Genomic DNA, 27856 nt, shown 5'->3' on the forward strand with positions numbered 1-27856 from the left:
CCTAACGAGCTCGAGGTGACCACCGATAGATATGGCCTTCATTTCCAACCCATCTCATTAATGGCAATAAATTGCAATAAAGCGATATGGGGCCAGAGTTTGTGTTTGGTGAAGTAGTATTTTAAAAACCCCGTCGCGCAGGTTTGGCACTTAATGGGAGCGGTTTTCAAAGTAAGGAGTAGATAACTAAAATCGGCTATATATGATCTCGCTGAGCTGGAGTCCCTAGTATTGATTGGCCCGTCATTTCACACAAGAAAGTACTCACTCACCCTCTCACTTCAACTTTAGCGTCCGAGACGTGCCATCATTGCATCGTTTTCTGGGTTAACGATGACATCAAAAGCAGGTGCTCATATTCATTTCGACGCGATCAACGACGAGATAACAAGCAGGCGTTCCCCCCCCCCACCCACCCATTTTGACCTTGGCGTCGGGCGTGATCAGATATATTATTATTCCTTGGTTTTCTAAATGAATGGCGAGATTAAAAGCGAGCGCTTCCCCACCCCCCCCCCCTCCCTTCATTTGAACCTTATCGTTCGGCTAGATCACACGTGCCATCGTTCTACCGTTTTCTAAATCAATGGCGAGATCAAAAGAGGTCGTTCAAGTATAACGTCAGCATCGAGGGGGGGGGGGGTTCCGGATTTGCTGACTTTTGATGACGGGGGGGAAGGGGGGGGGGTTGAAGATTGCTTACGTCATCAACCACCCCTTTTTGAAGATATGAAATATTCTAAGCTGCTGACGAAATTTTGCCCATGCGTGGGGATCGAGCCCCACCGTCGCCACAGTGGTGGTCGGCTGAAGTTGGTTTTCTGTAGTTCCCAACTTCGAGGCGCAAATGCGAGCCGATCTTCCCGTTAAAAAGTCTCGCCACAGAGAGCAACAGTCCTACAAACAGTACAAATATTCAGTCACTACACATCACTCACTTCACTTCTGAGATATAGATGGCAGCGCTCAAAAATCATACACAACACTAGATACATACTCAGACTGTCAAGTATACCCACACTTACACTTCCGGCACAACTCACTAGGTAGTAAATTGCCTATGGCGATAGACCTGAGTTGTGCTCGGTTTGAAAAAAAAGAAATATATATATATACATATATATGCCTTTATAATGGTTTGCCACTTTTTCGATCTTCCCAGTAATAAGGCTTTTCGAATAGACGTCATAATCATCATCAGCATCAATTTGAGGGTCAGGCAAAGGATGTGATCCCCATAGAAATCAGTGTTAAAATTGCCGAGTTTACTGTAAAAATGCGAAAATTTGATGGGGTTTTCTGTCACATCAATAATTTTAAAAATTATATAGAATTCTCGATTTCTGAAATATTGAGTTCGCTTAAAGATATACGAAGCCCAAGAGTTTTTAAATATGAAGTACTTATCCGGACCTACTTTGTTGTTGGATATCCATACAATAACATTGATTTCAACTTTTTATTTATATCTTCTCAAGCATGAAAATTAATGTCTCCGTATTGTCTTTTGATATTCAACTGCGTAAATTCACATAGTTTAGGATATTTTAAAATTAATTATGGGCCCGTAAAAAGTACATCGAAAAAATTCCTCAGCTTTAATTAAGCATTTTTTGGAAGCAAAAACAGGCAAGGTTCAAGGGGTGGGGGAGAAATCTAAATACTTAGCGCCCCCTTAAAAAAAGAAACTATTCATTTCTATATGTTTCTTTAAATCTATATTTGTTTCTTTCACGAGTCCCTCATGAAGTCGCCATATTGGTTAACTTGGACACGGTTTGTATGTCCCTCAGAGAAATAGAGAGGGAGATATCACGTGATCCACAGAAAGCCTCGTTGAAGAAAACCCGGGCAGTGCCGGGTATTATAGCTAGTAAATTATAAATCCCAATAAATTTCCATTTCAAAAGAAGAAGAAAAAGCGTAATCATATCCTACCCACGTATATTTTACCCACAAATTATTCAATATCCCCCACGGTACCAAGCATTAATCCACAGAAGAAGAAAAAAATTCATTTTCTTTTTCATAACCATTCCACGTCGGTAATTTTCTAGAACATTCAGTTAAAAAGCATTAGCGTGAGAGCTTTTCTCTCAGTCTCTCAAGGGGGAATATCTCTACTTCCATTAAATTATAGTAACAAAATGTGTATATACATATTTTTCTTTTTAAATAACCATAATAACTACGAAGCAATTAAACAATTTACTTTTTATTTTGTAGGTGTATACGTTATTTATATGTAATTTTCGTTTGCGGGGAACGGTTACGGTTACGCCACTGATTCATTTGTCTCCGGGAAAATTCACCATTAGAGTCGTGAGCAGCAATATATACCCGGTATAGCTCGTTAGATACTGCCGGATCAATTATTATCTCACATACACAAGGGAAGAGAGGTAGGCTGTAGGCTGCAGGCGCCCCTTCCACCGCCCCGCCCCCACACAACCACCACTAGTTTATACCGTGAGTAATGATTAATGACGTAACGGTTTCGGCCAAAACCACAATTGGAAGATCCATTAGGAAAGGTGCGCTCTCGATACATCAAAACCCACGAGTAGTGTGTGTGTGTGTCTACAGCACTCATTAAAGAGCGAAGGTGCAACTAATTGCGTACGGAAATGATTCGTATATTCCCATAAGGGAGGAGGAGGGTGCGCCGATCCATTGTATTGCGATGCGCCAAAATCGGTTTCGGTTTCGTTTATCTCGACTAATAGCTGGAATTTTACGAAAAATGTTTTGAAGATAAATTTTTATAGAGATTGTTTCAGTTTTGTGTGTAATGTTTTTAAGATATGTAAATGTATGGTTTTGAATCTCCCGCGTGTCCTCCTTCAGTTGACAAATATCTATATTTCTATATTCGCATATTATGTGCTGTCAACTAAGGGAGGACACGTGAGATCAAAAATCACACATTTAAAAAAATTACAGACAATTGATACAACCACAGATGTCAAGCCTATCCCGATAGTCATTTGCAAATATTTGCTTTTCCCTGATGCAAAGAAGCACCAGTGTCGTAGGCTGGCTACACACTGGCGGCCCAGCTTGTTCCAAAGTCCCTTGGCGAATATTTGCTTCAAGAACACTCTCTATGTTGGAAATGCTGGCGTTCTTCGACCAATATGTGGCGAGACCGATTGGAAGATCTAAGGCGGCTTCTGTGACTTAGGTTCGAAGCTGGAAGGTACTGGTCGTTCTGTTCAGACCCAGTCTTCCAATATCTCCTCCAGCCTCCAAAAATAGCAGCAATCTCGCGCCCCAATGGCGTGGTGGTTAGATCAGGGACGTCTTAAGAGCATCATGGGGTCCCCGGGCCAAGTGATTTCAGTGAGAACCTACCTGACAAATTCTTGAAAAATTCAACTGCTTCTAATTTTTCTGAGGCCCCTATTTTCTTGAGGCCCCCGGGCCCGTGTGTTAAGACAGCACTGAGTAAGATACTCGTCTACCGCCGTCGTGAAGGTTACTGTCCCGGGTTCGAATCCGAGGGAGGATATAGTTAAGATGTTTTCCCTATAACGAGCTTGAGGTGACCACCGATAGACAGTGCCTTCATTACCAACGCATTTCATTACTGGCAGTAAGTTGCAATACAGCGATATGGCTAAAGTTGGTGTTTGGTGAAGTAGTTTCCAATATTTGACAACCATTGCCAAATGTCGAGCGTATTAGCACAGCACCTCCTAGAGATAGAAGGCCTCTGCACTGTTTGCCGTAAACGTCATTCAGACTACCTAGCAAGTTTGCCACATTTTGAAACACAGCATCCTATTTCGTTTCTTCTTATTTTGGCGTAGAATCTTCCTGATTGGCTCACAAATACCGGATAGTGATTGGATGTGGGGGCAAAGAAATCGCCAATTAATAGGGAATTTTTTTCCCAGAATATTCTGAGGGAAAATGGACTACTTTATCGAATAAAAATATTATTTGCATTGTGATTGATATTTATTTGCAGTTGTCGTGTGAATCGCTATTCGATTAAGCGGAGAAAAGTTGAAATTATTCTATTAAGAGAGGGGACTTTAACATTGTTTTCTATGGGAGGAATTTTTTTTAAAGAGAATTTTATCCATTTAAACGGGGAGGTATATCGTTCATCCGATTAAGAGAGGCCGACTGTAAATGGAAAATAATGGCCAAATGTAGATCGGAATGTATCAAATGTACATGTTTTCAAAAGGTCTTGAGGAATGATCTATAAATTGAAATTGGCATCGCTTTTATGCCGGTTCAATACATAGCATTGGTTCTCCTCGATCTGGTGCCCGTGGATGAAAATGAACCAGCCCGGTTTTTCACTTGGTGTCCGGGAAACGACAGAAAGGTTGTTGCAAGGGACAGCTACACTACAGCCGATGAAAAAAAATACGTTTTTGGCAATTAATTTAGACGTTTGCACCGGCCGTCCGAGAGGGAAAATACGCACGATCCCGTAGGTACCCACATAAAGAGGTTAGGAGCTTCACTACCATAGAACACACGGCGACACCATACTCTACGTCTTTTCCGAGATTCTCCCACGCCAAAACCAAACAGTTTAACACATGAACATTGGAATTGATTTTATAATAAATTTTTCAACAGTTTTTTTCCTTTCTATATCTTCTCGAAGAAGTATTTCAGCTTTTATTGCTATTCTTAAATTAGTAGTTCAACCTGTATCTGTACAAGACTGCAGAGAAATATTGGGGGGAATCATCATTTATATATGGCCCTTAAAGTGACTCAGTTTCTTTGCGGCCCTCAAAGTGATGGTTCAGCTTTTCCGGAAGTTATTCTTTATTTTATACGACTTTCAGAGGGAAATTGTCGTTTTTACACAGCCGTGGAAGAAGTGAATCAACTTTTTTTACACAGCTTTCCGTGAAGTATAATTCGGCTTTGAGAGACACAGTTTCCGAGAAGTTATTCGGCTTTTATACAGCTTTCCCAGACGTGATTCTGCTTTTTTTACACTGATCTCTAAGAACTAATTGGACTTTTACACTGCTTTCCTCATAAGTAATTTGGATTTTACAGAGATTTCCGCGAGGTGATTCGGCATTTACACAGCTTTCCAAGGCATGATTCGACATTCACATAGCTTTTCAAGACGAGATTTACCTTTTGCACTGTTCTGTAATAAATAATTCGAATTTCCCACAGCTTTTCTGTGTAAGATAATTTAGCTTCTAAACAGCTTTCCGAGACGTGATTTGGCTTTTACACATGTTTTCTAAGAGGTAATTTAGGTTTTACGGAGCTTTTACACAGGTGATGCAGATTCTCCACAGCTTTCTAAGACATGATCCGTCTTTTATACAGTTTTCTAAGGCATGATTGGGCTTTTACACAGCATTTAAAGAGGTATGATTCAGCTTTTCCAACTCTTTCCAAGACACGATTCGTCTTTTACATAGCTTTCTATAAGGCCAGTATTACACTATAAAAGTTTTCTAAAAGTCCTTTTATAAAACTTGAAAAATTCAACCAATAAGATTATCGGTTGCATTTGTTCGAATGTAACCTATGAGCTTTATTGGTTGAATTTTTTTAGTTTTATAAAAGAGATTTTATCAAACTTCTATAGTTTAATACCGGCCTTAGACATGATTTGCCTTTTACATACTTTTAAGACATGATTCGGCTTTTAAGCAGCTTTTAGAGCGGTTATTCAGTTTTCCCACTGCTTTCAAAGACACGATTCGGCTTTTACACAGTTTTCCACGACGTGATTTGCCTTTTTACACACGTTTCCTCTGAGAAGTAATTTAGCTTTTACAGAGCTTGTGAGAGTTGGTTCAGCTTTTCCACAGCTTTCCAAGATGTTATTCGGCTTTCACGCTACACGTTTTTCTAAAAACTTGTTTGATTTTCACAGTTTCTCTTAGTCGTATTTTAACTTTTGCAGAGCTTTCTGGGAAGTATTTCGGCTTTTACAAAGCTTTCCAAAAAACAACTCACATTTTCCCGACCCTGTTTCATGGAGAACCCTTGGCACTATTTCACATTAATCGAGAAGGTAGGCATAACAATGAAGCTCATCTAGAAAAAAAAAACATTTTTCAACAGCATAATGAAAACGGCTATCGCGGCGATTCAAAGATAAACCATACTATCTAAAATCTTGATATACACGTATTATACATTTTAAAACTATTCAAATGTACCTATTGGAGATGGAAATTCAAAAAATAAATTTCTCGTGGGATTTTTAAATAATGTATTTAAAATTCCAAAATTTTGAATATTTTCTCGAAAAAGAATCTTTTTTAACATCATAGGAAATTTAAATTCAAAATCTACAGACACAAACTGAGTGAAGGTTTCAAAAAAAAAGGGGGGGGGGAGAAAATCCGTATAAAATACAATGGAAAATACCCGGAGTATAAAAGCCAACAATTCATGTCCCGAGAGCATTAATGCCCATTAAACAACGAATAGATAATTAACATTGTTTTTAAGCCCGGCGAAAACTGGAATTCTTTTGTTACGATTGTTTGTAAAAGTACGTAAAGTGCATGTGTCGACCGTAAAAATTCCGAACTAATTTGCATTAATGTGGGAAAAGTACAATGCACACACACATACACATGGAAATGCTTTTACCGAAAAAGGCTATTCAATTTCCCTATAGGATTGTCCTTTTTTTTGCAACTGCTTGTCCTTGTTAATAAAACACAATCGACGCAAAAGTGGATAACAATTTAACAATTGAATTAAGAGTTAATTCCGTAATGGCGTCTTTTCAAAAAGTAAGTAAGTAAGTACAGTGGCTACAACAATAGTCGGCATTAAACTGGATAAAGTCTGAATTAGTTACGGATGTGGGGATTGTTATTTGTTGGGGTTTAATTGTTTCTCTTATATGTGACTCCTTCCCTTTGTTGCCTTCGTTTTGAGTTTGATTACTTCCTATTTGGATCGATTATTTGAAGTGTCTTCGAAATAGCATTTTTGCAGTGTATGGGTAGTATTTTAGATATTGGAGTTTGGTTTCCAAAGAGTGTCATTAACAATGATTGTAGTGAGAGAATATTTTGTATTGTTTAAAACTTTGAGTATTATTGACAATATTTATAGCAGTAGAATGGTGTTTGAAAATTTCCATATTAACAGTTTCACGGTCAATAGCTTCAAAGGTTAGTTTCATAGCTTTTAACTGTAACATCAGCAGTTTTATATTCAAAATCTAGAAATTTAAGTGTCATTTTACAGCTGCAATTTCAAGAATTAGTTTTATAGCCGAAATCTGCAGGTTTAAATGCCATTTCCAAACCTGAAAAATGCAATGCCGGTTGTCTGTTTCATTTCCAATTACTGTCGCTTCAGTTGTCGATGTCATTTTTGAAATCTGCAGTTTACTTTACCATTTGCGTAGCTGAAATCTACTACTTGAAGCGTCAGTTTTATTGCCAAATCTGCAGCTTAAAGTTTTGAAATTCCAGTGTCGAATTTCAAAATGTGTACGGTTAAGTAGTAGTAGTTGCTTAAAGTTTCATTTTGCAGTCGATACACTACAGTTTCAAGTGTTAGTTTTATAGTCAAAGCTTTAAGTGTCATTTCCATCGATGGAAAATGCAGCGTCGGTTGTCAGTTTCATGATCAATGCCTATCGCTTCAATTGTCAGTATCATAGCCAAAATCTGCTACTCACCAAGTCAATTTCATAACCAAAATCGACAACTTAAAGAGTCGGTTTTGTAGCCAAAGCTGCAGCTTAAAGTGTCATTTCCCAGCTGATGAACTGCAATTTCATTTTTTTAATAGGCAAAATCTGCTGATTCAAATTTCAGTTTTCATAGTGTCAGTTGTCAATTTCACAGTCATTACTTGTCTCTTCGATTATCAGCTTCATAGCCAAAATCTGGACATCACGGCCTCAAAAATCTGCAAATTAATGAGTCATTTTCGTTGCCAAAATCTACAACTCAAAGGGTCAGTTTAGCAGTCAAATCCGCAGCCTACAGTATCATTCTACCACCTGAATCTGAAAGATCAAATACTGCCAATCTCATATATCCTTATAGAGCACGTTTCGAACTGGTGTCCCACGGAACTCTAGGGTTCCGTGACAGCTTCCATACAGCACAGAGGCATATTTACGGTGTGGAGGGGGCGAAGCGGGCTATGGTTCAGGGCAGCTAATGTGCAGGAATAAGCACTCAAGAAAACTAGACAACAATGGGTGAAGGACGGTATAACGTGTACAAACCCACAGGAGAACAAGAATGTGTCTCCGGAGGTGGGAGAGGGGTGCTGATAAAGCCCTCTTCGGAGGGTTTTAAAATGATGTGGCCTTTTTCCAAGTTGCTCGAATTTCTGCTTAAAAAAGGGAAGGGAAAATGAGGCGTGAAAATCTGCAGCCAGAAGTGTCAGTTTGTAGCCAAATCGGCAACCAAAAGTGTCATTTTTGAAGCCAAAAGTGTCTTTTTTTTTGTAGCCAAATTTGGAGCCAAACGTGTGTGTTTATCGTCAAATCTGCACTAAAAAGTGTCATTCTGCAGCCAATAAACTGCAGTTTAAAAATGTCATTCCATAACCAAATTATACATCTTCAAATATCATTCCGTAGTTAAAAAACTGCGATTTCGCGTCAGTTTTATAGCTGAAACTGTACATTTATGTATCAGTTTCATAGCCAATTACTGAATCTCAATTTCAAAATACAACAAAGAATCATCGAACGATTCCAATTCAATTTTCAGATAAACAGCGAGAAATCGAATCTTTTTTTTTCTTCCACAGAACTGGAAAACCAATCGAATCTTCTCGAACGAAGATCAACAAGTTCATATCAAAATAATGACATACACCAACTCAACTTACTCATATACATGCAGCCCGAAGCTATTATGGTACATTCGACGATGACTTAGGCAATAAAAAAAACTCCGCTTATTAGCTCAAGTATCCTCCTAATAACAATAATAAAACTCGGGAGGATTCTCTCCTCTTAAATTGATGGACTGGAAACGCACTAACGAGAGATGGAGACACTTGATGATTATTGTTGACGACGTAATAAAAACCCATTATTTTATTGCAAGAAGGCTCTTCTTGTCCGTCCAGGGCTTTTTCCCTGATTTGGGAAAAGAAAGGAAATATGAATTCTTCCTTTTTATTGGTTCTTTTAGTCTTTCCACGTTCTTCTTTTCTGTACCTTATACCACCGATGTATTGGGGCTTATGATTAAATGGCGATCGGAAGACGAGTTTGTTATGTTGGTTCGATATCTTCCGTGTTTTCTCTCGTTCATTTGCGATGATGAGGTTGCGATAACTTGTTGTTCTGTTGAGATTAATTGATAAAATGCAATGTGTTATGAAAGTTAACTACTTTGCGATCAAAAACGCAATATTGCGTCCAAACACCAGCAGAATAAATTCGAACTAGTTCTCTTTGTTTTCTTTCCTCTCTCATCATCGTGAAGCTTTGTTGCAACTCTATAATGTTTTCTTTCTGTCTTGGTGTTTTCATATACCCTGATAGTGATTTTTTTGAACGTATGATGTATCTTTCTTGTACAAAGTGCATTTCTTTTTCCACCCTCACCACACACATACCTGTTTTTTTTCACTCTTATAAGAAAGATACATCTTACGTGGAAAAAAATACTCTCTTACAACGTATCTATTATACTTTTTTTTACTCTTTCATTTGTTTTTTTTTCCTCCCTTTTCTCTTCTACTTTTTTCCCTTTTTTCTAACGTGCAGTTGGGTAAGAACAAGGTTGCCATATTTATCACCGATTCATCAAATAGGGAGCATTTGTATTTCTTGCCGATCGCTTTTTCTTCTCTTTTCTCTTCTACTTTTTCCCCTTTTTTTTCTAATGTGCAGTTGGATCGGAACAAGGTTGCCATATTTATCGCCGATTCGTCAAATAGAGAGCATTTGAATTTCTTGCCAGTCGCTTTTTTCCTTCCCTTTTCTCTTCTGCTTTCCCCCCTTTTTTTCCCTAACGCGCAGTTGGGTTAGGACAAGGTTGCCATATTTATCGCCGATTCGTCAAATAAAGAGTATTTGAATTTCTTGACAATCGCTTGTAAGCGAAAGTGTTCGACGTATGATGATTGAATGACTGGAATGGGCAACAGGTCTTTTTCCAAAGGAAAAATGCGTACTGGCGAATTATCTTATGATAAGCCGCCATCTGGTAGCAGTTTTTTGTGGAAATTTCTCAAAGTTACCAAAGTGGTTGGTTGTTTATGCATAATAACTGGATACATTAATGTATTGTATGCTTAGTTTATGACGTCATTTGTTACGTATATTATTATTATTGTATTGTATTATTTAGTATGTTACTATTGTATTGTATTATTTAGTATGTTACTATTGTATTGTATTATTTAGTATGTTACTATTGTATTGTATTATTTAGTATGTTACTATTGTATTGTATTATTTAGTATGTTACTATTGTATTGTATTATTTAGTATGTTACTATTGTATTGTATTATTTAGTATGTTACTATTGTGTTATGTTACTCGTTAAAAACCGTTTTTATCGATGATTTTAATGTGGATGCATAATTTATTGTGAAGCAAATCACATCCGAGTTTTCGTTATTTCCTACGGGAAAGATTTGTTTCGATATACGAGTGATTCGGATTAAGACCACTTTCACGGAATGAATAATTATGCTTTGAAGCTGAGAGAGTTGCACTGTATTATATAAACTTCATTTCTAATTTGCATACTGCGTTAGTTATCACGCGGGACTCGAAATCCCGAAATTTTAAAATTAACGTTTTTGATTCAATTAGAAACACTTGAAATCATCGGACTTCATAATTCGCTGGTGGGAAAAGTCCTCTCGAAGAATATATTTCCCCCCCCCCCCCAACAATTCTACGAATACATCGAATTCACATAGAAAGTGTTGATGCCGGTCCAAAGGAGGAGAGGGAGCCCCGCCGAATTTGAATAAGTAATAGTGCTGATGCTAGATGTTTGTTTGCTGAACAGAGGAATCGAATGGCTTTTCGTTTGAAAGTGCGTGGGTGGGGAGGGCGTGGGCTTAGATTTGATTAAAACGGTCGCGGAGTAATCTCATCAGAATCAGCAAATGTTATTGTGAAAACGCCTCGCGTCCCCGTCGTTGTCCTCACAAACAAACATAATTATTTAAATTTTCTTGAAATACTTTGCGGATGATATTAAATTACTTTTACGTCGATGAGGAGTTAATTAAAAGAATAAGCTTCATGAGTATTAAGGCCTTGATTGGATCAGGAGGATGAAGCTGCAGCGTCGATGATAAACGCTAACGACGTCCCGGATGTTAATGTTAAACCTTATTTCGGTCGGAAATTTAATAAATTGAGATTGGTTCGGAAAATATCTCATGTCTTTAGAAAGACCTTTTGACCAGTAGAGAGCACGAAGGGGGGCGTCAAATACGGTTTTTAGCCATCGGCTTTTTCGAAAAGAACTAGATAACGCTATGTATGAATATAAGCTTCGCAACTAGGGTGACCATACGTCCCGTATTTTCATGGACAGTCCCGGTATTTTCCGTTTTTTTTTTTTTGGTTGTCCCGACTTTTCTGCAGAAATGTCCCGGTTTCTCTCGTATTTTCAACGAGGCCAACTTTACTTTTATTCTTCAAATCAACGATTAAAATTATCTTCCCAACTCAGAAATTACATTACGATAATTACGACTACAAACAAGAATATTCATATCACACATTTGTCTCTTTTTTTTCTTTTCTTTTTTGATTCACTACACAAGTGATACTTCATTTCGCGCGATTGGTGACTTTTCTGTGATTTCATTACGAGTTGGTGACTTTGCTTAGTTTTGGCATTATTTTTGGTGATAATTAGCAATGTCCCGTATTTTCCCGTATTCCGATGCTCAATTTCCCGTGTTTTTCTCGAACAAATATGGTCAGCCTATTTACAACGAATGTCGCATGTTCTCAGAGCAATCCCTGTAGGCATCAAGCACCTTATCGTCATCGTGCTTCCATCCGTAAGCCCCTTGAATGTTTGGAAACTAAATAGTCCATGACAGTCTGCAACCTATGTATAGGACCCGTCTTGTGCTTGTTATGTGTAAAACTAGTGCTGTCTTCTTATGTTTGATGTTTTAATAATTCAATCTATATATCTGCATTTTTTCATTGCTGTTATATTTTCGTATTCCTTCATTGTTTTCGATTACTTTCATTTTTTGTGTTAAAATATTTTGCGTATCCTTTTCCCTTTGTATTTTTTCATTGTTTTTGTATTTTGCACCGTCTCTGTTTTTTGCATTTCTCTTCGTTGTTTTTGCATTTTTGAACTGTTTTGAATTTTCATATTTTTCATTGGTTTTTATAATATTTAGTATATTATATAATTGGCTAGAGAGAGAACCGGTAGAGCAGTGATTCCCAACGTGGGCGTTTACGCCCCTAGGGGGCGACGGAATGTTCCGGGGGGGGCGGTAGAAGCTACGGGTATAGCATAGAATTCTATGGGTGAGATTGCGTTGGGGGCGCTGGGAGAAAAAAAATTTCTGAAGAGGGGGGCGATGGGACGAAAAAGGTTTGGAAACTATGCGATAGAGCCTGGCCTTGCTCGGCTGGAAAGAACAAAAAAAAGAGAAAGTGCAGCCATCTGTCTTCCACTTTCGGAAGACGGCCAGGTTTAGTTTCGCTTGTTGTGTCATGAGTGAATATTACAAATGTTGTAGGCCCCTGATTGCTCTCTGTGGTGAAACTTTTGAGATCGGCTCGCATTCGCACCTAGAAAACCAACTTCGGCCGACCATCAGTATGCGATGTCAGCGGGATTCAAACCTATGTCCTCGCGATGCGAGTCCAGCACGAAACTCACACGACCGCGTAGCGGCTAATGAAGCACCACTGGCAAATCACAGCCGATTGAAATATATTTATATCTAACTATACACGGGAAATTTGACAAACAACATCGAGTTCGTTAGGGTTTATTTTCACTTCATCAAAAAACAAACTCCGGAACAACATCAAGGAGCAAGCATTATTCCCACGAGGAAGTATTCAGATACGCGATTCCTTTTGATCACGTGCTCTTCTTTTGTGTGTGTGTGTGTGTGTGTCTCATTCATCCTATGCTGTTGTTGTTGTTATTGTTTTATTTCCATCACTAATGAACTCACGTTGTTAATTACATTTATTTCCACTAATTAACGAACTGTCCTTCCCCCCCCCCCTCTTTCTCGCGTCTTATCTCAAAGTGCTAATGTCTTACTTTTCTCGTTAACGCATCACCAAACGAATTGAAATACTTATAAAATGGGGGGAAAAAAAGTAAGAAAATAAGAATAAATGCTGTGCTCTCTGTTCGGATTGAGATATTTTCATGGGAATTTAGTGAAGGATATATTTGGAATTTTTCTTTCGCTAAGTTTTGTATGAAATTTATTTTTATTTTTTTTTAAAACATTTATTCTAAGGTGAAATTTTAAAACTACGAGCTGAAGTCAAAGGGGATAAAAAAAAATTTAATGTCACATCAAAGTAGTTTCTTGGATGAACATTTCATTCCGAATGATTAGATTCGGTTCTTTTACGTGTTTTCTGCTAAATTAACCTTTTCAATGAAGGGTTTTTTTTTTTGTGTGTTTTCAGCTCTTTGTAAGGTTTCGATTCATTTATTTTATTTTTTGCGGGGTGTGGGGGGTTTTACCTGTGTGATTTCCGCGTGATCAGTTTTTGAATGTGTAATTTTTCTTCGTTTCTCTATTGCGAATCTCCCACAACCACATAAATTCCAATGTGTGGCACGATCTTTTTACGATCTGTTACGAAAATTATGTAAATAGTCCTTATCTATCCCTTATTACTAGGGTGACCATACGTCCCGTATTTCCCGGGACAGTCCCGGTATTTTCTGTTTTTTTGGCCGTCCCGACTTTTTGGCAAAAGTGTCCCGGTTTTTCCCGTATTTCACACGAAGCCTACTTGAATTTTTATTCTTTATTGAAGTCAAAGATTTACATTATTTTTCAACTCATAAATTATTTTATGATAATTACAACTGTATATGAGAATATTAATCTCCCACATTTGCCATGGTGAACGTTTTTTTTTTCGTGGAATACATTTTAATCCACTGCTATTTGTAGTAATGCGTCATTTCCTGCCATTGTGATTTTCCGTAATTTCAACAATATTTGGCAACTTTGTTTGGTTTTGGCGATAATTGGCGATGTCCCGTATTTTCCCGTCTTTGGAATCCCGATGTCCCGTATTTCTCTCGAAGAAATATGGTCAGCCTACTTATTACGTCATTTTTCGCCTTTAAATAGTGTTGCGGATAGTGTTTTCCACAAGACTTCGGGATTGCAAAACAAGAAGCAGTTCGACGGACAAACACAAATTTATTTACAGAACAGCAATTTACACGTATTTACAGGCTAATCATAGAGCTAACAACTTTCTCGCAAAGTTTAAAAACAACTGACTGAATCTCCTTGTGCCTCTCTAGCCTGTCTATCCTCTCTCAGTCTGCCATCTTGTGAGCGCCACGGTATTTATAACCCGGATAGAAACTTCGAGAAAAAGAACATTCCACAACATTCTATTTCACAGTTTCCTAGTCGGCGGCGCTACCGTATGGAGGAACGGGACTTTCTAGATTTTTCTCTACACGCCCCGCCAGTTCTCCGCCAATCGCGTGTCGCTGCGCTTAGACCGGAACCGGTATCGACTGATTTCGACATTTTGAGAGCCATCGAACGAATCGCGCCATCTATCGTCGAAAGTTCGTAACAATAGTCATCAACGCATTTCTCTGTAAATCCCGCCAAATCAACTACAAACTTAGCAAGTTCGTGACGCCAAAGGGAAGTATGGGATCTCGCGAGAATATGGGAAAATGTTCTTTGTTTCCATGTAAAACTACCGTCCCCCCTAAATTTTGCCGCCCGGATCAGTTCAGCACCTCCTAGAGATAGAAGGCTTCTGCACTCAGCTTGTGACGTCAGTAAGTAGTCCATTTTCCCTCACAATATTCAGGGGGAAAAAAATCCCTGCTCGTGCCAGTATCATCGTTGTGAGAAAGAAAAATGATCGGACTCAGAATTGGCGATTTCTATTCCCCACATCCAATCACTATGCGGTATTTGTAAGTTAATCATGAAGATTCCCCGCCAAAATAAGAAGAAACGAAATTGGATGCTGTGCTTACAAAATGTGGCAAACTTGCTAGGTAGTCTGAATGACGTTTGTAGCAAACAGTGCAGAGGCCTTCCATCTCTAGGAGTGGATGATCAGTTGTCCCTCTACAACGACCCAAAATCAACAAAGTACTCGCGGGAAATCTGCTGCGTCCGAAATGCACGCGTCTGGCGGCAACTCAGTATGTGAAGACCGCGCCCACTCGGGGCAACTGTCGTGCCGCTGGCGGTCTAAAAACAAATGGATACCAACCTCTAATGTTGCAAATTTTGAGTTTTTGAAATGTAATAAAACTCTTCGAACTTCCCGGAGGGTTTTGGGGTCGGGCCTACGGGGGTGTGGCTGGGGTTGGCTTTGGCTCCTGCGGGGTTTATGGGCTCCTCCTGGGCTTTCACCGGGTCGGGGAGGCTGCGGGCTGTGGGTTGCTCTGAACAATGGAGGTAGGGAGACCAAAAGGAGGAGTAAAATATCCTTGTAGGGACTGGAAGGAGGCACCAGAACCATTTAAGTGCTTAGTCTCTTCAAATGTCTTAATCCGGCAATGCCCTGTACTGTGATACCTTGGCTAACAAACGCAATTCCGGAACGAATTGTCTTCGTTAGTCGAGGTGCCACTGTATCACTGTATTTGCAACGTGTGAGTTTGAGTACTTACTATCTATCTTCTACAAAAGACAATCGAATTTTCAGAGCAGCATTTTTGCGACTATTCCCGCAGCTTAGGGGGTAAATAATCTCCAATTATTCTCTTCCATATTTAACATTCTCTCTCCCCAGAGAATTTGCTGATATCAATTTCTGTAAACCCCATAGATGTTTTATATAAAATCTGTTCTGAAACCGGTTCAACGACTACATGCCAAATATGAATCCTTGAACTCGGAGAATGTGTCAGAATTTGAAAGAAAGACCCCTGAGATTTAGTTTGTGTGAGAGTAAAAGAGAAAAAATCCCTTTATAGAATATTCTGGAAAAGTTGCCTCCTGCATTTGAACTGCCCCCCAACACTTTGGCATCACTTTTGACAAGAGCACGGGTAACAAAATATTCCAAAAAGTTGGAACACATCAAGTAAATAAGAAGAGATTTCCCTTCACCCTCGCAATGGTATTGAAATATGTATTTGACGTTGAATTTTCTGTCTCCTCTCTCTCTCGACCTACGTACGGCTGCTGCCTCCCCGTGATGTTTCATTACTTGCTTATCATCTGTGAAGCGGTTTGTCAGACTTTATTTTCAGAGGATGACGCGCTTCTATTTTAACATCTGACAGCATCTGCCAAGGTTGCTCTTCGTGACCTGGAAATATTCTCTCTCTCTCTCTCTCTCTCTCTCTCCTGAAACTCCTTTACAAAAAAAATGGGGAAACATTTTTCTTCCATAACTTTTCTTATTTGAGAATTGGAGTCGAGATCCTACTTCAATTTGGATTGTTTCTGAGGTTTTAGTCCATACGTGTCCAACCCATGGCACGCGTGTCAAATGTGGCCCGTGGAGTTATCTGATGTGGTCCGCGAACTCAAACTAAGTGGAAGATTCGTAGATCACGAAAGTGACCCGCCACACGTTTACAAAATACTTGAGTGATCTGCGGTGCACTTCTACACCATTTAAGTGACCTGCCGTGCTTAAGCGGTCCGTGGTAGTACACTTCCACATCACTCAAGTGACCTTCGGTGCAGGTCCACATCGCTTTAGTGACCCGCGACACAGATCCAGAGAAATTAAGTAGCACGCGATACAGTTCCAGAACACTTGAGCGGCCCGCGACGCAATTCCAGAACTCTAAGAAGCCTGTGGTACATTTCCACATCATTTAAGTCACCTACGTTGCGGTGCAGTTCCACATCACTTAACTGACCCGTGGCATATTTGCAGACCATTGAGTGATCCGCGACATAGTTCCCAAGCATTTCAACGGCCCAATACACATTGCAAAGCACTTGAGCGTCATACAAATTACTGAGACACAGCATTGGTTATAACATAACTTTCAACTTCAAAGGCGTATATTTTAGAAAATACTACAAGGAGGCTAAGCGGACTATAGCCTAGGCCTTAGGGTTGTAAGTTCGGAAGTTCGGCAAATCTGAGGTCAAAGTAAAATTAGAATATAGAATGAGAGAAGAACCATAAGTGATGTAATAATGAACCATAAGGTCAGCGAGCTGCCTGAAGTGTGTAAGCCTGAGCATGACCACAAGAGTGACTCAAGGCCGTCTTAAGAGCACCATGTTCCCCAGCAAAGTGATTTTTCTGAGGCAAGGTTTATTAGTTTGGGCCTCCCAATTTACATGCTTACACTCGTCAATTTTAACCAGATCTCATTTTCGCGAGGCTCCTTTGTACTTTAAGACCTTGGGCAATGCCCAGGTGGGCCCATGATTTAAGATGGCAGTAGAGTGACTGGGAGAGCAATTGACCAGGCAGTGAATGACAGAAGTCACCTTGATGTGTAAGCACAAGTAGCCTAGAGAGCGAGAAATCAGGTCAGTGAACGACGAAAAAGAGTGACCTGGAGAGTTAAAGCATGGAAGAGCACGGGTAAGCATGTAGGGAGTGTGTGTGTGTTTAAGTGAGGAGGAGGGGCAGTAATCAAAGCAAAAGTGTGCAAGCATGAATAGGCAGATACAGTCTGTATTATAGATATAGGCGTCTATACTCTGCCCAAGTCATTTTTTTTGGTTGTTCACATGGTTTCACATCCCTCCAGGTCTCTGTTTTCGTCCTTCACTTACTAAGTCATTCTATTGGCCACTCACATACTTGCACGCTGTTTTTTGATCACTCACTACTTGCGCACTCTCTAGAGCAGCGTTTCCCAACCTTTTGAAGATCGCGGCACCCTTGGGAATGACATGAAAACTTGAGGCACCCTTCCTTGAATACAGAATACAGTTTACTACAGTCGAATCCAGTTTTAACGAATACCGTTATAGTGAAAATCTCGTTTTAACACTTTTCCAATCCCTCAAATAAGTTTACGTAGGAACAATGCTAGGTAATCTGTAATTCCTTTATAACGAAATTTCGTTTTAACGAAGTGATTCCTCTGGTCTCTTGGCGTTCGTTATAACGGGATTCGACTGTACAACAAAAATCACTGAGTAAAAATGCATGAGTAGAGTTTTTGTACGATTAATCATTAAAGTGAAACTTCTGATTGATGCTTAGAGCATAGACACTTGAAATCAGGCCTTACAGTTGGCAACGAAACACGTAAATTGTCCTCAAGGTCTTGCAGTCTATTTCTTGACAGGTGGCAGCACTACACACGCAACAAGCTCACAGAAACAAATAGGTTTACGACACATACACGCACATTCCGACATGTACTAATTCGTCAGAAATTCCATAGAAGACTGTGTACGAGGTGCATGTACGGTTGAGTAGTACTCTATTTCTTGCTTTATATTTTATTGTCACCACAGTAGAGAAATCTTACTCGCATATGATGTCGAAGAGGGCAAAAGTGCATTAAGTGCTTTACTATGGCCGTACGTGGACCAGCCAGATCTAACTTCAGATCATACCTCACATTGCTGACACCGCCACCAGATGGCGACTTATCCGATACGTCTATCACGCATGAGAGTAATTATTCGATTTAATCTATTTTAAGACCTTGAGTGTACCGTAATTTTTTTTTTTACTTAGGGGCCATTCAAGTATTACGTAAGCAGATTTTCAGCCATTTTCGACCCCCCCCCCCGTCAGCAAAATATCGTCAGCAGCTTAGAATATTTCATATCTTCAAAAAGGGGTGGTTGATGACGTAAGCAACCTTCAAACCCCCCCCCCCTCCCCCTTGTCATCAAAAGTCAGCAAATCTGAAACCCCCGTCGATGCTGACGTAATACTTGAATGACCCCTTATCTCCATAATATCTAGCGGCACCCCTTAGCCGGGGCACACCGGTTGGGAAACAATGCTCTAGAGAGAGATCATGGGTTCTCAACATAAAAATTCTTGCGGAACCCTTGATGATATAATGAGGCTTTTCTACGGAACTCAAACAAATTTTCAAAAATATTTGGTATTTAAAATAATAACATTTTGACTTCCGAGAATTCCATTCCCAAAGGCACATTCCGTTTCGTCGCAAACTACGTAGGAGTTATCGTACCATTTATAACTGAAATGTAAGACAGTTATGAATTTTGCATTGAACATTTCTCACATTGCTATCGCGATTCCATCCTAAGCCATGTCGGAACTGCCTCAGCAGTTATGCTTTTGAACCCGACTCCAACGAAACGGTTCCCTTAACGTCGCTATTTCATCCCGGGGGCTGCGTCCAGAGATTATCATTGCGTAAATTCTTTCCTCCTTGAGATTTATATTCCCGGTATTACTTGGAGTTCAAACTCGTGTATTTTTTTTTTTTTTCCGACAGGAGATACAATAAAGGATTTCAAAGGTGGAGGAGAGAGAGGAGAATCGAAGCCATTCACGTGAAGGTATCTCTCGGATCCTTCTCTTTCTGTGAGATTTATGCCAGATTCGGGTCTTCGGACGTTTTCATGGATACTACCGCGCGGATCGAATACTTCTGTCTTCAACGAAATTTACAACTGAAATATTTCTTTCTATCTCTCGCAGCGTATGTTTAGATCGGAATTTATGTCGCCGTATACAAGATATTTGCCGTTTCTAGTTGTATAGATGAATCTATTGTATAACCACTTCAGGGAAACGATAACTCTCTTCCTCTGAAGCCTGGGCCACCCTTACCAGACGCGGCGCCCGGTGAGGAAATAATACAAGAGGGGCCAGGTACGTGTCAACAATTTCGAGCCACCAAAAACGTTTAGAATTCCCCCTTTTGCCCAAATTTTATGGGGGAGAGAAATCGGCATTTATCATTTAAGAATGCTGAGAAATAGCAGTGGAAAAAATTTTATAACACAAATTAACACAAAAAAATTAAAATTCAACATTGAAGGTAGTTTTAAGCTAATGAGAGAAGATATTTTCCCGAAACTAATGGAGATTTTAGACTTCATTAAATCAAAAATAATTCAAAGAAACGATTCAACAATAAAAGCACTTATGTAAATTCAGAATTAATGAAACAAGTAACACACACACACACACACACTCTCTCTCAAGAATTTATGAAAATTCTGAATTTACGGAAGAGAAAAACAATCCGGAATTGATGAAAGTTCAGAAGTATTGGACGTGATAATTCTAGAATTGATGAAAATGCAGAATTTAAGGAAGAAAAAATTCCAGATCGGATGAAAATTCAGAATTAATGCAAGAAATAATTTCCGCGAGTGCGGGGCCCCGTGCGACTTGCACCTGCCGCTCATACCCTAATGGCGGCTCTACCTTCAGCATCACCTATTGGTGGACTAAGTGGACCGTGTGTGTATTGTTGTGCTAAAACGACACTTTTGTATCCTCAAGATTTCAAACAATATTATTACATACCGCAGACAACTCGCAAAAAAAGCAATCCAAATCAGAAATTTCGCATCTATTCGCAAAAATAGAAATTTTCAAGTTTTGAATTTTGCATTCAATCGCAAAAATTTTGCATTTCATCCGTAAAAACGAACTAAACTAATCAACTAAGTATTACTGTACTTAGTTGAAACAAGTACTCAGAATGATTTCAAGTGCTTATGATTTCGCTGAAAAGTGATAAAAATCGAACTTTCGCATTTATTCATAAAAAATTGGGAAATGTCTCATTTATTCATAGGAAAGCCGCCTGGCAGTCCAGTGGTTAGGGAGCTAGCTTCTGACTGTGCAGGTCTGGGTTCGAATTCTGGGTCGGGCATGGATGTCTATTAACCCTTACAAATTCCCTGGAGAGATCGTAACGATCTCTTGGGAATACGTGCTGATCACGTTATAATAAGTTTAAAAAAAAAGTTTCAAATTTCTCATTTATTCAGTAAAAAAAATTTAAAATTTCGCATTTATTCATTAAAAAAATGTCAATTTCCACATTTACTGCATCCATTTCGTAAATATCCCCCAATTATCACCACCCTGTAAATCACCAGTGAAGTTATCAGGAGAAAACGACACTTTTTTATAAAAAAAAATGTTCACTAATAGACGAATAATCGCCCCTAACGGAGACTTTCAAAACTACCTTCTTCCTGAAAACACACTAACAACACTAGGATTCTCAACTAACAAAATTATTTTAATTTACTCCTTTGAAAAAGTAGAAAAATCACACATGTAAGAGATAGATACTCCAAGATGTATATAGAAAGCCCATAAAAAAAAAACACGTCCGTGACGTTATATCCGAAGTAGATCCTGTAAAAACACGAGCCATGTTTGCATTGCGAAGAACTACCTCCAACAGCTTGGAGTCAGCTCGTAGCGTTTTCCCGCTTGTGGAAAGTATTACGTCTAGGAAACACTACTGCCATGTATATAAGCAGTGAGTACACATCTCCCGACGCGTGTAAAACAAAAATATATTCCTCGGCTTGTGTTTTTTCTTGTCCCGGAGTGTACTTTAGTGTATATACCGAGTAAACATCGGATGCAACGACGGAAATTGCGAAGCTTTTCCTTTCCTCCGATATGAACGTCTAGAGTCTACTAAAAACACGTCACAGGACAACCCGAGAAAATATTTTTCCGAAATATTTCGTCACTTGCAACTTATTCCGAAACCCCTCCCTTTCCTCAATACAGGAGAAATATCCTCACATACCCGGGATTAACTTGACTTAATATATTATCTACGGTTCAGGGATCGTCTTGAAACAAAAATTAGGAGGGGGAAAAAACGTGTTTATCGGGAGCTTTGCAAACGTGCTCGGTGTCATATACAGCAAATAACGTCGTGTTACAACCATAATCAGAGAGTAAATATAACGAATGAGTTCAAAATTGAATCAGGATTAATCAGTTTCATGGAAGAAATTGTCGGAAAACTTGCCGGAAAAAAATTGCAGGATATTTTCCGTGTACTTAAGATTGCAAGAAAACAGCAATTGCACTTCCAAAGGTATAGTCGTGGAAAAATCGGCGATTAAAATTCTTGACTTTTGACATGTTTTGCGTGCGTGCGTGCGTGCGTGCGTGTGCTAAAATTTAGTCTCAAAAACTTTTTAAGACTTCCTAAAGACACGTCGCAAACATGACAAAATTTCTTGACTTTTGACACGTTTTGCGTGTTAAAAAAAATATAATTAATTCTGTTTCTTATAAAAAAAAGTTTCGGGGATTCTTTAAACACGTGAAAAGTGGCAAAAATCGGCAATTTAAATTTTTGAATTTTGCGATCAAAAATATAAACTTCGGTCTAAAGAAAATTTTAGACCTCGTAAAGACGCGAAACATGATAGAAATCGGTGATTTTAATTATTAGTCTTTGGCACGTTTTTAATGTTAAAATGATAATTTCAGTCTCAAAGAATTTCAAGACTTCGTGAAGATGCGAAAAAGTGGAAAAATCGGCTATTTAAATTCTTGATCTTTGCCAATTTTTGCGTCTTAAAATAATAATTAGGGTTGGAATTTTTATGCTCTAAAAACTTCCAAAATGTGCTCTATAAAAAATGCATTTATTCTGTTAAAATCTGTAAATATGCCCATAAAACGGAAAATATGTCCTAAAAATGTTTTCGTTCTTATGTAAAATAACATTATTTTTAGCAAAATAATATGATAATGAGTCTTTCAAGCAGTCCAAACTATTATGAACCATCACTTATTGTATGAACGAAAATTGTTCGTTTTGCTAACTAATCTCATCGAGCCAAAATTTCCCTCAAAAATTTCCCTTTTGAGTAAGTTTTTTTTCTACAAATTCACAAGTAATATGCTGCCATCTATAAGTGAAAATACCTAGCTAAGTACGGTATTTAGAAAAGCATCGCATAAAATTAAAATAAATAAATAATTCTTTTTATTTGATAAAAACTCTTTAAATATTTCCCACAAACGCTAAAAAATTTCCCCATTTACCAATTTCAGCCAATTTTTCCCCCTCACAAGTTACCATCAGCGATTCAGATGATTAATCTATTCACAGCTACACACCAGTATCGTTGAAGGGCTAGTATTTTTATACTCTAACAGTTCAATTTCATTGCTGATTGGTTGAAAAACCTGAATTTCAGGAATTTTTTACCAATCAACAACGAGACGTTACACTTTTAGTGCATAAAAGTGAATGAAGATATGAAATATTCTTAATGGCAACTTATTCGTGGCGCCAAAAACGGAAAAAAACATTCGATAGTTATTGGGCACCTGAACTAACATGGACCCTACAGAGCCACTTTAATGATTTCTAAATGTTTCACGGTTCCTTCAAGTACTCTGAAACTGTGCTACGCATCACTCAAGTACAAATACAAATACAACGCCACAACAGGCAAAATGGCCAACGAGGTGGCTGAGAAAAATATACCAAGGCTCCGTAATTATACCAGGGATCACTTAAGTAATCTGGGAATGTTCCGTGGGTAACATGAGTGATGTAGAACTGCATTGAGGGCCGCTTAAGTGCTCTAAAACTGTTCCACATGTCACTCAACGAATCTCTAAATGTGCCACGGATCGTTTAAGCGTTCTGGAACTGTGTCGCGGGTTACTTAGGTGATCTTTAAATGTGAAAGTGATCTTCGAGGCCTACTTCGGTGATCGGAAAATGCGCCACGGGACACTTAAATGCTCTGGAAGTATGCCACGGGACACTTAAATGCTCTGGAATTATGCCACGGGACACTTAAATGCTCTGGAATTATGCCACGGGACACTTAAATGCTCTGAAATTATGCCACTGGATACTTAATTGCTCTGGAATTATGCCACGGGTCATTTAAGCGCATTTTAAATCTGCCGCTTAGTTAGTTCATTTTTTACAAAATTAGGTTTCAGGGGGGCAACTCACATCAGGTAACCTTCAGGGCCACATTTGGTCTGCGGGTCAAGGGTTTACCATATATAGCTTAAAGGGTGGGTCACAATGAATTTTTTACAGAGAAATTTTAAGTTCCTACCCCTCAAGTAGTATTGAAATTAACAGAAATATCGATTGTAATAACATATAAAGGTATTTTCTTTCGAAATTTTAACTTTTTCAAAAATATTTTTTGAATTAAAAAAATATTTTTTTTCGTCTGCTGGGAGGCGTACGAGCGCCCCATGCCCCTCCCTCGTACGTTTTTGATCCCACCAATATGTGTTAGGAGGTAGGAGGTAGTGATGACGAAATTTTGCTGACGGGGGTGGGGTTCAAAAATGGCTAAAAGTTCGCTTACGTAATACTTGAACGTCCCCAAATTGAAGAAAGACTCCGCTCCAGATTTTTCTGATACATTTTTGTACAGTGTCATCTATCAGCAAAAGCTTGAACTAAATTTTTCATCGGTTTCAAAAGAAAAATCCCCTTTCGTGGGAATAAATTTTATACAAACCTCATTGAAATACTAATTTCTTCAAATTTTATGAGCTTTTAGAGTGCGTATTTATGGAATACTATGTTGGCACCTCTAGTTGTGCGGCCAACGGCCATACCATGCTGAAAACACCGGTTCTCGTCCGATCACCGAAGTTAAGCAGCATCGGGCGCGGTTAGTACTTGGGAGGGTGACCACCTGGGAACACCGCGTGCTGTTGGCATCACTTTTATAGTATGATAGTAATTTTGTAACCTTGAATATATATTTGTATGAGCTCAGGGTGATATTTGTACCCAATACTACCTTCATAGTAATGTTTATGAGCACTCCCATAGTATAAAAAAGGGAAATTTTTGTAAAGTAAATAATGTATGCGTGTAATTCAAATGTGAATGCCCAGCACTGACAACGGAGGCTCTGCTTGATTGTTCCCGTCGCAGTGCGGGCTATGTGTGTATTCTGTGTGTGTATATATTGCATGTTCTGTAAGGGGAAGAGCGAGCAGAACACACTGTTCAGCGCTGTGGACGGAGGCTTTGTTTCTTCGTTTCCCGTCACAGTCGAGGCGCTGTATATATGTAATTTGTATGCATTGTGTATTTAGGCCATTCTCAAATCTCTCCCACTTCAACATGCCAGCTTCTTTTTCTTCTTTCTTGTCCACAAGTCTTTTCCACCCTTCTTTTGAAATCCCAGGCTGCGGTCTCCGGCCCTTATGTGCCACTGGGCGCACGTGCAATTTTTCTCCCTAGTCATTGGATTCAGTCACCCATTTTAGTCAAATGGCTTGTACGTTGCATCGAGTTGATGGCTGTCTTCATGGGGAGAACGACGCGAGTAATTCGAAACTTGCGAGCACGGGGCAAGGGGAGCCACCACTATAAATCTTTGCTAACTTTTCCGACACAACTCTCCCTCTTTTGAGGTAACGGAAGTAAGGTGCTTTGCATCAGTCCGGGACTGTGAGCGGTTCTATCTATCTATCTAGTTGTGCGCGCGGCAGTAATGCAGGCTCATACTCGCGAGACAAGCCGCAACCAATGCGGTGCAGTGCTAAATTATCATTATGTAATTTGTACTTATTCTTACAGCCCTCAAAAGGAGATCGAGTAGTGCTTTTTGCTCAATGAAGAGCAACTCACTCAGGACGTGCCGCCGACCCTGTATAATTCGAAGATCATTTTGAAGTAGTGGGCGAAAAATTCCTATGTGGGGTGTAATTTACGGAAACCTTTTAATTTCCTCGAAACTACTTTAGTATAAGCCTACCAATGAAATTTCGAAACTTTTTTTTTTGGAAAACATAAATTGATATACAGTAATACCTCTCTTTTATGGACACCGATGGGACAAAAAAAAATCGTCCATAAAATAGGTGTGACCGTCAATCAGGGTTTGAAATGAATACCTTTAATATACAACGGGAAATTATTATTTCGCAGTAAAAGAGAGGTGACCGTTAACAGGGGTTTTACTGTAATAACCACAGAGATGAAATTCTGTAAATACAGTTGAATCCCGTTATAACGAACTCAAAGAGACCGGAGAAATCACTTCGTTATAACGAACTCAAAGAGACCGGAGAAATCACTTCGTTATAACGAACTCCAAGAGACCGGAGAAATCACTTCGTTATGACGAAATTTCGTTACAAAGGAATTTTAGGTTTGTTTGCATTGTTTCTATGTAAACTTATTTGAGGGATTAGAAAAGTGTTCGTTAAAACGAGATTTTCGTTATAACGGGATTCGACTGTAGTAATATATAATGATTTCTGTTAATTATAGCTTGTACGAAATCGATTACTTTGATCGACTGAATGCGTTTGACTTTGCTGGTTCATCAACATTCAAAGCTCATCGATCAATTCGAGTTTCGATATCTTCCGGATGGTTGGTTTCTCTGGAGTATGTAAACAAATAATATTACAATTTACTTACCACTGCATGTCGTCGGTAAACACTTCAAATGTTTAATTCCGTGATACGCACGAGCGTGGTCTGAACTAACTGCTGCTGCCAGCTGATGATTATAAGCGTTGCTGGGGCCGTTGCTGATACCGTATTGTTTTCAATATTGATAGGGTTATTATACCCCCCCCCCCAACAAAATCGGTAATTCTGAAAATTTGTTTAGAGTTAAAAATACTTTAAAAACTCATTTAAGTAACTCAACTCATTATCTAATGCTGCTGCAAAAGTGTGATTGTACTAAACTTTTTTTCAACCAAAAAATAAATAAATAATCAAAACAACGTAAATTTGTTTACAAATTTTTGTTACAAACAACGTAAAAAGAGATGTCTCTATTCCTCCCCCCTTGATTATGTTAAACACATACACAGTATAAAAAGGTCGACAAAAGTAATCATACATTATGTTGTAATCATACATTTTCATACATACGTTAAGATGGGTTTTGCTGTGTATATATATACACAGCAAAACCCATCTTAACGGACTTCCGTGAGCTTTCATATGCGGTCACCCTTCTTTTACGGCGAAATAATAATATCCCCTGCATAATAAAAGTACGCACTTCAAACCTCTGATTGACGGTCATCCCTTTTTTTACGGATGAATTTTTTTGTCCCATCGGTGTCCGTAAAACAGGGGTTTTACTGTGCATCATAAGAATATGCATGTGATGAGTTTCTCTCTGATATAAATATAACTGTTTAAAGTTGATTTCGCACTACAGTAACACACAACTCGTAAACAAGTTCTAACGGAAACTATATTTGAAAAATCGAAGCGTAAATGAAGAGAGCGGAGTAACTGCGCCACTGCAAGATATATATTCATACGGAAGAGCAGATCACTTTTTGCCTAATTATACTCAACTGATTCAGGATAGTCTGCATGGGTGACATGCATTGCATATTGTATAATACAATTACATTGTATATCCATGAATTCTTTGGGGGGAAGGGCCTAAGACCTCTTAAAAGGTTTATTGAGGAGAGGAGCTAAGCACCCTGTCTCCTAAGATTAATTTTACTACCGATATATATATAAAATATATTTTTCTCGAGTCCCGTAAAACGGGACGTATAGTCTGCGTTTTAAAATTCGTACAGTTCCACAAGCATCAGAAATAATTGTGATTGTGGCACGGCTTGGAAAAAGGTTCACCGCCATCCCTGGTCAGCTACACTCCAATCCCGTTATAACGAACCTTCAAGTGACCGGAGAAATCTCACTTCGTTATAAAGGAATTCTAGGTTTTTGCATTGTTCCTACGTAAACTTATCTGGGGGAGGGGGGTCCTTGGAAAAGTGTTCGTTAAAACGCGAGATTTTCG

General features: G+C 38.9%; 1 non-coding gene across 1 annotated transcript; it reads left to right on the top strand.

Moving 5' to 3' along the window:
• Window positions 1-24654: 24654 nt before the first annotated feature.
• On the top strand, window positions 24655-24773 carry LOC149079866 (5S ribosomal RNA). The gene has a single exon (XR_016193759.1). It is a non-coding gene; the product is annotated as a 5S ribosomal RNA (ribosomal RNA).
• The last annotated feature ends 3083 nt before the right edge of the window (window positions 24774-27856 follow it).

The sequence above is a fragment of the Pholcus phalangioides genome, unplaced genomic scaffold, assembly GCF_987345545.1.
Source record: "Pholcus phalangioides strain wild (caught in Gottingen) unplaced genomic scaffold, Ppha-v1.0 ptg000012l_1, whole genome shotgun sequence".
In the NCBI taxonomy this organism is placed as follows: domain Eukaryota; kingdom Metazoa; phylum Arthropoda; class Arachnida; order Araneae; family Pholcidae; genus Pholcus; species Pholcus phalangioides.